Source organism: Saccostrea echinata, unplaced genomic scaffold, assembly GCF_033153115.1.
Source record: "Saccostrea echinata isolate AGI-Se365-2 ecotype Australia unplaced genomic scaffold, CSIRO_AGI_Sech_v1 ptg000009l, whole genome shotgun sequence".
NCBI lineage: Eukaryota > Metazoa > Mollusca > Bivalvia > Ostreida > Ostreidae > Saccostrea > Saccostrea echinata.
In genome coordinates this window covers 5,480,001-5,490,524 of record NW_026889758.1, presented here as the reverse complement: position 1 = coordinate 5,490,524, position 10,524 = coordinate 5,480,001, and the positions used below count along the sequence as shown (strand labels likewise).

Genomic DNA, 10,524 nt, shown 5'->3' with positions numbered 1-10,524 from the left:
TACATTTATAAACGCAACACATGGGTCAAATAGGTTTACGCTCAATTGTTCATACCTTGTAATGAAACGTATGAGCGTGTTCATGGATTGGAAAAGGTGTAATATGGTCCTAATCCTAGACACATCGATTTACAGATCCGAACCCACCACAACAGCTGTTACAGTGTCCCAGGGAGAAAAAAAAACGAAGATCAGTTGCAGGTAAGGGATTTACACTATTTTAAATAGAAATTAAAGGAAAACTGCGTCCGTACAAAACTCCACAAGTCCGAGACAAAATCGATGCTTCTTACAGATTTTTTTTCCCAGATATCATCTTATTGACATATAGTTGACAAGCAGATACCGGAATCTTCGGAGGCTATATCACATCTAGCCCTAGACTGTTCAACTGTGATCGAAGGCCTTTGCAAACTATATGGTAAAATTTTATTTATACATATGTTTTTCAATGATTAAAAAAATAGTCCTTTTTATTATCAAATTATGTATGTAAATAAAAAGACAAAAGAAAGAGTAATATTTGAAGACCATGAACCTCTGTTTGTCCTAAGAAAGTGCAGTCATGACACATCGGTGTCCTCTGATTGTCATTCAGCTTGGCATTGTTTTTGAAATATGCCTAATGACTGTTACTATGTTATTTTGTTGCGAATTTCTGTTTTTATACAAACTAAAGAAATATTCGTTATATGGGAGAGATTATAATTTTTCTCGATCTTGAAATAGCATGAAATAGTTTTCTTAACTACAAATGCAGCTTACATCGACATAAGGTTTGTAGGGAATCTAAAAACATCACCTCCAGGATCTCTGAAACGGTGTCAACATGGCGAATAAATTTGAAGCAAGAAAATAACGTCTTGATTTATCCTTAAAACGGTTTTGTTGGTCGAAGGCACATGCAACTCCAAAAAAATTGTTATGAAATATGGTCACGAACAGTATTCAAGCTAAAAGTCCTTTAAAACAATACAAATCGGGAGCAGAGCAAACACGGACATCCAGAAATAGAGGTGAGATCAGGTGCCATGTGCTCCTTGTCATGATCGGATAATAACGGAAAAATCCGCCGACAATTCAATGTGTAAATAATGGCCTAACAATTAATGTGAACAAGTCAGTCAGCATATGAATTTAGGATAGATTGTATTTGCTGACAAGGTCAATATATCGACCATAGAACTTACAAAATGATGACCTTAAACGAGACTGTTGATATTCTTGTTTCATCAACTTGTTTGTCAATAACTTCCTCGTTTTAGAAATTGTTCATACGTAGAGCATATTCTTGCGTATGGAATCAACTGAGAGATATACACCCAATGCAAGTGATAAGGGTGTATTGCTGCATAAGTAAGGGAAGTTGACGATTTGTTGACTTTGTTGGTTATTTTCCAATTGTTTGTTTCTTTGTTCATTTAACGTCCCTTTCGAGAATTTTTCACTCATATTAAGACGCCACGGGACCTCGGTTTATACGGTCTTGTCCGAAGGACCGGTCTCCACGTCCTGCAGTGGGATTCGAACCCGCGACGTAAGGATCATCTCCGGCCTTACCCCGCAACTCTGGTGCAAACGCACTAACCACTGCGCCACGCGGGTGACTTTTTCAATTAAACAAATTCTTCGAATCGTACCGGAGGGGGGAGGGGGGTTATCCATAACTCAGGTGCCTGTTGTTATAAAGTTACGTACATGTAGAGCTATGATATTGGACGATATGCTAGCTTAGAAAAAAAAAACTAACATAAATGTTTGATGCTTTGTCCCAATCAAAGATGGCGAGGTTAGTTACCGCTACGTATTACACTACATATTTCCCTCTATTTGTTCAAATGAACATGTATATGCAGGCCCGTAGGAAGCAATTTCACTTGGGGGGGGGGGGGGCACAGCCATACCATATATTTTCAGTTGAGGGGGCACTTTCAACTACCAAATATTTCTTGCCAAAAAAAAAAAAAAAAAGGTCATCAGACGTTTTTATTGAGGGGGCACAAGCATACAGTATCTATCTTTTCTATAGTAATCTATATATCGGCAAAATTATTGAGGGGGGGGCACGCCCGTGCCCCCCCCCCCCCGGTTCCTACGGCCATGAATATTTCCGCTTGACTTTGCCTTTGTACCGAAAATTTTTTATTCTGATACCCCACTTGCAAAGTGAGGGATATAAAAAATAATGGGGGCGTCCACCCGTCTATACATCCTTCTGTTCTTACCACTTGGGGGTAGCCATACCTTATCCGCAACACCACTGAATTAAATTCAATGAGACTTTCACGATTTTTTATTGCATAATGCCGTTGTGCACATCGTATTTTACGTTTCGAAAACGTAAACGTTACGTTTATATATGAATTTTCCAAGAGCAAAATATGGACACTGCTATTCTTTCTTAAATATTGGGGTCTTTAATCTGCAACTCCTCCTACACCACTGAATAAAATTTAATGAAACTTTTACATGCAGATTCTTTATTTCATAGTGTCATTGCGCACCTCCTATTTTATGTTCTGATCGGAGATGGACTTTGCCATTATACTCCTATGGGAGCGGGGGTATAATTTGGTGAGCTCTGTTCTCACAGTACCGTTAGTTCGATATTTGTATCCATAGTCAAAAATCTATATGGTAGCTGCTAGTTAAGCGGTTCAAGATAAGTTGAAGGCAGCTTGAACTACTTTCGTTTAAGACTGAGTAAACAAGATGTGTTTGTGAAACACTGATGCCCCCGTATGGCAACTTTCTCAAATGCAAATCAAATATGTTGGTACCCAAAGTAAGGTCTTGTCTCGAGGAATATACCTGTGAAATATGAGAGCCCTGGCAGCAACCATTGAATAGATATGGAAAAGGTTAAAGTTTTTCAAAAGTAAGTCAAACATCAAGGTCAAGGTCAAAAGGTAAAAAATAATGGTGCCTAAGGAAAGGCCTTCTCACAAGAAATATACTGGTGAAATATGAAAGCTGAAGCACCAATCGTTTAAACGTTATGACCAAGGTTTATGTTTTCCACAAGTAGGTCAAACTCCAAGGTCAAGGTCAAAGGGTCAAAGTTGTTGGTATCCAAAGGAAGGTCTTGTCACAAGGATTACACATGTAAAGAATGAAAGCCCTAGCTCCAACGGTTCACAAGTTATGGCCAAGGTTAAAGTTTTCCAAAAGTAGGTCAAACTCCAAGGTCAAAGGGTCAAAGTTGTTGGTATCCAAAGGAAGGACTTGTCACAAGGATTACATATGTGAAGTATGAAAGCCCTAGCACCAATTGTTCAAAAGTTATGGCCAAGGTTAAAGTTTTTCAAAAATAGGTCAAACTCCAAGGTCAAGGTCAAAGGGTCAAAGTTGTTGGTATCCAAAGGAAGGTCTTGTCACAAGGATTACACATGTGAAGTATGAAAGCCCTAGCTCCAACCGTTCAAAAGTTATGTCCAAAGTTAAAGTTGGGTAAAATTTTGTAAAACTAAGTCAAACTCCAAGGTCAAGGTCAAAAGGTCAAATATGGTGGTACCCAAAGAAAGGTCTTGTCACAAGGAATACACTTGTGAAATATGAAAGCCATAGCTCCAACCAATCAAAAGTTATGGGCAAGGTTAAAGTTTTTGCGGACAAACATGCAGACAAACAGACAGACGGGCGGACATGGCAAAAACTATATACCCGCCGAATCTTAGATACGGGGGTATAATAAAAAGTCTTTCGCCGATCGAGAAAGAGAGTACATGTAATGTCCTTGTGTATATCTAACTTGTTATTTCTAAGGTATGAATAGAAAACAAACACAGGAAGAATCTATGCCATTCAGTTAACTAAACGTGACTGAATGGTAGAGCTCTGCCTTTCAGCCACCTTTCCAGACTTTTCAGTGACCATTCAGTAACGAAGGCACAGTTAAACAATTCTCGTCATGGGGTTTCACATAGCAAAACATGGACACTGCAATTTTTTCTATAATATTGGGGGTACTCATTTAATTCTTACTCGCAACTCCTTCTATACCTCTGAATAAAATTAAATGAGACTTTCACAGAATCTTCATTACACTTCTACGTTATATTCTGATTGGAAAATATTTTGGGTTTCCCAAAGCAAAACTTGGATTTTGCCTTTTAATTCATGTGGGAGTGGAGTTATCATTTTTCAAGCTCATTGCTCACAGTACCTCTAGTTTGTTTATGTATTTACTTATATTAATGAGAGAGGTATATGATGCCGTGCACAATCGTTCGTATAGCCATAAACAATTTCGGTTTTGTGTGATGAATGCTCAGTTTTCTACCAGTGTTTGTTTTTATATCTTGGATGTAAGCTTTTAATTTGTTTATACTCGGAGCACGAAACGCTTCCTATATCACAAACTGATCTTGTCTAGAAATAAGCGAAACGTAAGTTTATATGTTTATTTGCGCAAAAGCATTTTGTGAATCTGTGATTCTTTTAAGCACGCTAATGGTAATCCGAATAAAACCACTTATGACAGAGAGACAGCGGAGTCTCGCTTGGGAAATCTTCATTGTCAGATCTTCACAGTTACTTTTTTCTGCCCAAAAAGAATAAAACACTGTGATTGTTGGAGGAAATCAATACATGACTCTCATTCTCAAACAATTATCGAGAACAAAACGTAATCAGTCTTCCTCTGTCGGATTAAACTGGACGCAATTTCCATCCTCCTGTCAAAGTTTATCATTGGGTATACAAAACAAAGGGTTTGGATTCTATCCTGTCGCCAGTAATTTTTTTTTTGCAACTATCAGTAAACAACAAAAACTAGGAAATTTAAGAAAACAAAATCCAAATCGATTTTCTCTTGATATGTTACTCTTAAATAAGTGTAAGAACAAATAGGAAAAGCACTTGAAAAATATTTTTTTTTTAAATTTTCAATAACTTAACGTTTGTGCATGTAGACACGTTGGAAACAAGTAATTAAAGCTTCAAAAAAGGAGGTGAATAGAGGGTTTTCTTGGTCTTTAATTTTTGTCCAAGATGTTGAAAGGATTGAAAAAAATGAAATGAATTTGGAATATTTTATGGGTGTGCATGTAAGTAATTAAAGAGTTTGATATCAGGCAATATCACGCAATGAATTATTTGATGTGTCAATTTCGATTTTAGAAAAGGATGAATGTGAACCGTTGGTACCACTTGTAGTATTGTGGCACCCTAAGGTGGTCCCACTTTAACCCAGGGGCATAATTTGAAATTCTTATATACGCATTGGCTTGACTAGTGAGTAGCTAAAACCAACAAGATTTCATTTAACAGAGTTCTAATATACCACTTCTTAATCATTCTACTACAAACTATGTATGCTCCATGGAAAAACAATATACTGCTAACTGCCAAGAAACAATGGACCATGTACAAGATTGACGTTTATCACACCAGAATTAATATGAAGGAAAAAAACTGAAGATTTGTTGAAATCCCAATAAATTGGTTTACTTAAGTCAGTATAATTAGATAGAAGTTTGACATTGAGAAGGATCAGGTTTAAGTTGTCCATACATTTTCTTCTCGTCCAGATCAAGCTCTTCCGCTGTAGCTTCAGAAGGATTTCATGTCAACATAAATCCCCAGCACGCGATTATGCCTGACCGAAAGTAATTACGGACAAAATCAGAGAAACTGTTTGACGCGAAAAGCTCAAGAAATGGTCTTGATTTATTTCTTTTTTAATCATTTGTCATGTAGCACCAAAGAAATTAATTTGCTGAGCTTATTAACTGTCATTTAATGTCTCCGTGTAAAAAAGAGTACAATTTACTAATTGACGTTTAACTACGAACATTTCTGTATAGAATATACATGTAAGCATTTTTTTCTCTGAAAGCATCTCTAACATAGAGAAGTTGGGTGAACAAGGCAAGTAAAATGCCTATTGTGTGACAAACAAGAAAGTGAAAAATTAAATCTCAATTGTGAAAAAAAATATTTTGATATTTCATTTAACATTAACTTATCCTTTTTGTAAAATTTCCAAAATTTGCAGCAATCTCACAAAGATTGAAATGTAGCATATAACACCAAAGAGGGTAAAAATGATAATTTTTTCATGCTATATAACAATTTTTCCACACGAGTGGGTCTTTGCTCCGTGTTTTTGAAAGATTATCTCACAAAGTATGCGTAAAACTATTCATATTTCGGTCCAAAAAAAAAAAAACAAAACAAAAAACAAACAAACAAACAAATGAAACAAAAAACCCATCTTTCCGAGAAATATTTGAAGTCCATTTAGTCAAGGGTCATTTCACAAAATTGATTTAAATGTCGATTTTTTGTCGTGAGCGGTGTAGCGAAGTGGTAAGCTTATCAGTCTCTTAAGAAAAAAGTAATATTCAGGATTTTTATTGCTCAGAAGAATACCATCAATGTTATTGTTATCCTGTAAAATAACATCAAGTGTGTTACTATCCAGTGTGTTACCATCAAGTCAGCTGTCTCTTAGTACCCATCAAAGGCTTTTATACAAATGAAGTATTAAGCTAACAATACATGGAAATACATGGTTGTATAATGTCAAGGCCATTTGACTGAGAAGTTAAATGTTATTTAGGCCATAAGTTTTTAGTGTTAGGACTATCGATTATCCTAAGTGACACGAGTTGTAGACTGCCTGTTCCCTAGCCAATCGGTGAGCAGATAGAAAACACGTGGTTAAAAAATACCAAAACATGGGGAAATCATTTACTTCATGCTTTTACCTACTTTATTTGTTCAACCTTTTTGAAGTATGACAGTAGACAACCATACTTATGGAAAAAGAGAGCTTTATAGTTTAATAAATCACTGAACGTTTCTTACAGTCCTAGAGAGATTTTAATTACGTACAATACCATTCTGATAACAAATGTATATAAAACCACCACCCCAGCGTCCAATTTCAGGATGGGTAACGATGCTAATGGCTTCCTTGAAGCGAGCTCTAAATATCTTATAATTGCCTATTGCCTAGGTTACAAGTAGAGACCTCATTAAGCTGAAGACTACACTTTCTCTCTTACATTTGGATATTGCTACCGAGGGAGTTATAAGCGCAGACAAGAGTGGGAATCGACGTCTTTGTGGTTATAAAATCCATTATCATTTAATAACGGTCTTTATGTCTTATGCCCTTTGATAATAACCTTCGTCCAGAGGGACAGCTGATGTAAACGTAGACAAATACTGCATAAAATATAAACTCGGATGTTACCGTGAAAAACATGAGGCATCAGGCGTTCTTTTAATCAGCTGCAGGTTGGTTGTTGGGAGATTTCTTTTAGTAACAACTCTAATAGATGACCTTACATTTTAAGGAAATAATCATGCCAAACATTTTTTTTGTCGACCTAATACACAATGTATTAATTTTTTTTTCATTTTTGAGCGTACATCAAAATCTGTTTTACTTTAAAGGAAGTGGGGGAAATTTGACAGCTGCACCGGAAGTAAATTGGGATGAATTGTAGAGCCAATGGTAAAGAAAACATTTAAAAAAAAAAAAAGAAGAAAGAAATCAATACTGGCGTTTAGCCATACAGGATTTTTCTTTCTTCTTTGTAATGTTGCTACTGGTCATAAAAATAATTACTAGTATTCGTTGAAGTGTTCTAAATTCCTGAAAGGTCGGTGTGTTTACATGTATTTCTTCTTTATTTCGGATCCGGGTAAATATACGCTGTCCTATCCTTGCTGTAACCACGGGTTATTCCCTTCATGTGCCTCTTTCATTTCAATGCTAGAGCCTCATGCTCTATTATAGAAAATTCTGTTTTATTTCAGTTTCTTTTTAAATTGACAGATTTTAACTGTCACAAACCTAAATACTGGTAGTCTAGGTAAGATGATATAACAGACCACAAGGAAGAATAGAATAGAGAGTAATGGTTTCATTTTGAATTCTCTCTTTAATGGGTTTTCTAAGTGTTTCCCCACTTGGAATCGTAATAATGACCCGACATTTGATCATTAATGACGACGATCATATTACAGTATGTGCATGATAGAGATACCCCGGAAACCTTCTCTCAAATCAGTATGCTGTTTGCATGTTACCATGACATTTTTATAGAGCAAAGATGTAGCCATTAAGATGGGATCTGGCAAATGAATTTTAAATGCAATAAATAATGAAAGAGACATATAGTATTTTATAGTAGTATATAGTATTATCCAATAAACAATCATTCAAATGTACATCGGCACTGAGATTCATGTGACAATCATAAAGACATAAATCCACTTATGATTTCAAATTGGTATATGCAAAGTATGTTTTTGTAAGAAGCAACCCCGTTTTTGTTGAAGATTAATGTAAAATGTATGTGTCAATTTCAACAGTAGTCTTTTCAGGAGTTAATGCCCATGCAGTGAACAAGTTGCAGAGTTGTCCTAATTTGATGTCAACCATTATGAATTCTACATGTATACATGTAAATACTTTACAAGTATTACACGTTTTTAAGTTACATGTAATTGTAACGCAGACATTATGTTACTGTAACTATACGTCCACGCGTATGACACAACTCTTTTAATTCATAGTTTGAGACATCATTTGTAAACACCATGTGTACTTCATCTGCAACTGACGTCTGAACGTTAATGAAGAGTTTGCCTTTCAGCAAATACTAACATGGAAAGTGAAAAAAAAATACTGGTTTTAGTAATTCCGCTTATTTTATTTAATTAAAATGGCAGCTAAACAAACACCGCCTGATTTACCAGTGCATACAAAGAGAGAATTCAAACATATTGATTAATTAACCTTACTTTGTATAAGTAAACAGAACACCGTAACATTGCGGACTTTTATAGGTCGTGTCCTTTGTTGAAATGTTTAAATTGTAAAACGAGTGTCTCCTCAAATTGTCTGAATTCCAAGGTCAAATTGGTCATGGTGGCAAAATACAAAATGTAAAGAAAACCTTAATGGTGATCATCTCCATTGTATCAGACAAAAAAGCATGGTACAAGATTATAATTACTTGATTAAAAGAAATATTTATTTGAATACTGAGTCAAAATAAGTAATTATTATACTGATCATATACTTATATGCTTACTTATATATAGTACTTTTTAAAAAAGATATCGCATGATAGTGAGGGAGATATAAAGATTTCCTTACCCATGAAAAATTGTATTCCCTCAGGGCGTTCCTTAATGTATATTGTCATACGCAGATTATGAAGATAAGTTATCAAATTATGATAACTGTCACGGTAGATCAGTCGCTCCGTGATCGGAAGGTCGTGTGTTCGAATCATGGCCGCGACTGACCTAAGTCGATAAAAGTAGGTAGCAACTGTTCTTTCGCCAAGCGCTCGGCACTTTGCAGTGAAAGTTGCGGGTCTTTCGGATGAGAACTAAAAAACCTAGGCCCCGGTAGGCGTTGGCACGATAAAGAACCCTCACTCCTCAATGGCCCTGGGTGCCGAAGAAAGGTCTAATTTGAAGCCCTTCACCGGTATATGTGACATCTCTATATGAGTGAAAAATTCCCAAACGGGACGTAAAACAACACACAATCAATCATATTTTTTTCCATATTATGATATTAGGCCCAGGGGAGGGACAGGGCTGCCGGTGTTGTAGATGGTGAGCCTTCCCCCACGGGGAATGTCCCATTCTAGAGCCATACTTCCTCCTCTCAATAGAGATCGAACTAGTAAGACCACGAAACCGCGGACAGCTCACTCTATAGCCTTACTCCTAATTCCCCCGGAAGATTCTCTATAGAGTGATACTATCCCCTTTCGGGAAAGCTCACTCCAGATCATCGGCGAATATAGATGGGGTTTAAGGGGAGGGGTCCGGAAACCCCCCTGGAACTTTCAGAGTTCTTAAATTGATCTTTGAATCTCCCTATGGGAAACACAGATCCCTCTTAAAATGGTAAGGAGAGCCATGAATCTGAATAAAATTAACTTAGGGAAGTGTCTTCTTTTTCTTCATCCATTCCCCAAGAAAGGTGTGTCCTGGATCTGCCCTTGCTAGAATCATGTTCCACGTCAAGTCTTGCTCTAGAATGAGAACCCCCGGGGGAGAGGGGTTCTAAAGTCGATTTATTGAATAGGAATTTTAAAAATCTAACTTGTAAAGATATAGGTATAATATCAACTTTTTATATATGGGTCAAAATAACAGGGTCGATGCTTTTGAATACACAAAAATGTGTGAGCACAGGTAAAAATCTTTCTTTTAAAACTAAGGAAGACATAAAAATGGAATTCAGAAAATGGCTTTATTGCCTATGGTTATTCTATTCTTTCCTTTTGAATTATTCATTCAAAATCAATTAATGCACTACTGTAAAGTCTAATTAAAAATTCTCCAATAAATGATTGTAGTACTTGTAAAAGCAAGACTAAATGAAGGGGGAAATAATAGAGCAGGTCTAACTGCAGGGAACCATGGCTCTAGAATGAAACTTCCCCGACTTCAAAAATTATCGCATACAAATAAGGACTAAAACTTGATCAATCAAATCCGCAGTAACGAAAAAAAAAACAATCCTTGAATACAATACAA

General features: G+C 36.2%; 1 protein-coding gene across 1 annotated transcript in view; it reads left to right on the top strand.

Moving 5' to 3' along the window:
* Nucleotides 1-342: 342 nt before the first annotated feature.
* The window catches only part of LOC133181666 (cAMP-dependent protein kinase type II regulatory subunit-like), a 29,493-nt gene continuing 19,311 nt past the window's right edge, over nt 343-10,524 (top strand). Inside the window, exon 1 of the mRNA XM_061316222.1 lies at nt 343-421. The gene's annotated coding sequence lies outside the window, so the exon portion shown is untranslated. The remainder of the gene's footprint in view (nt 422-10,524) is intronic.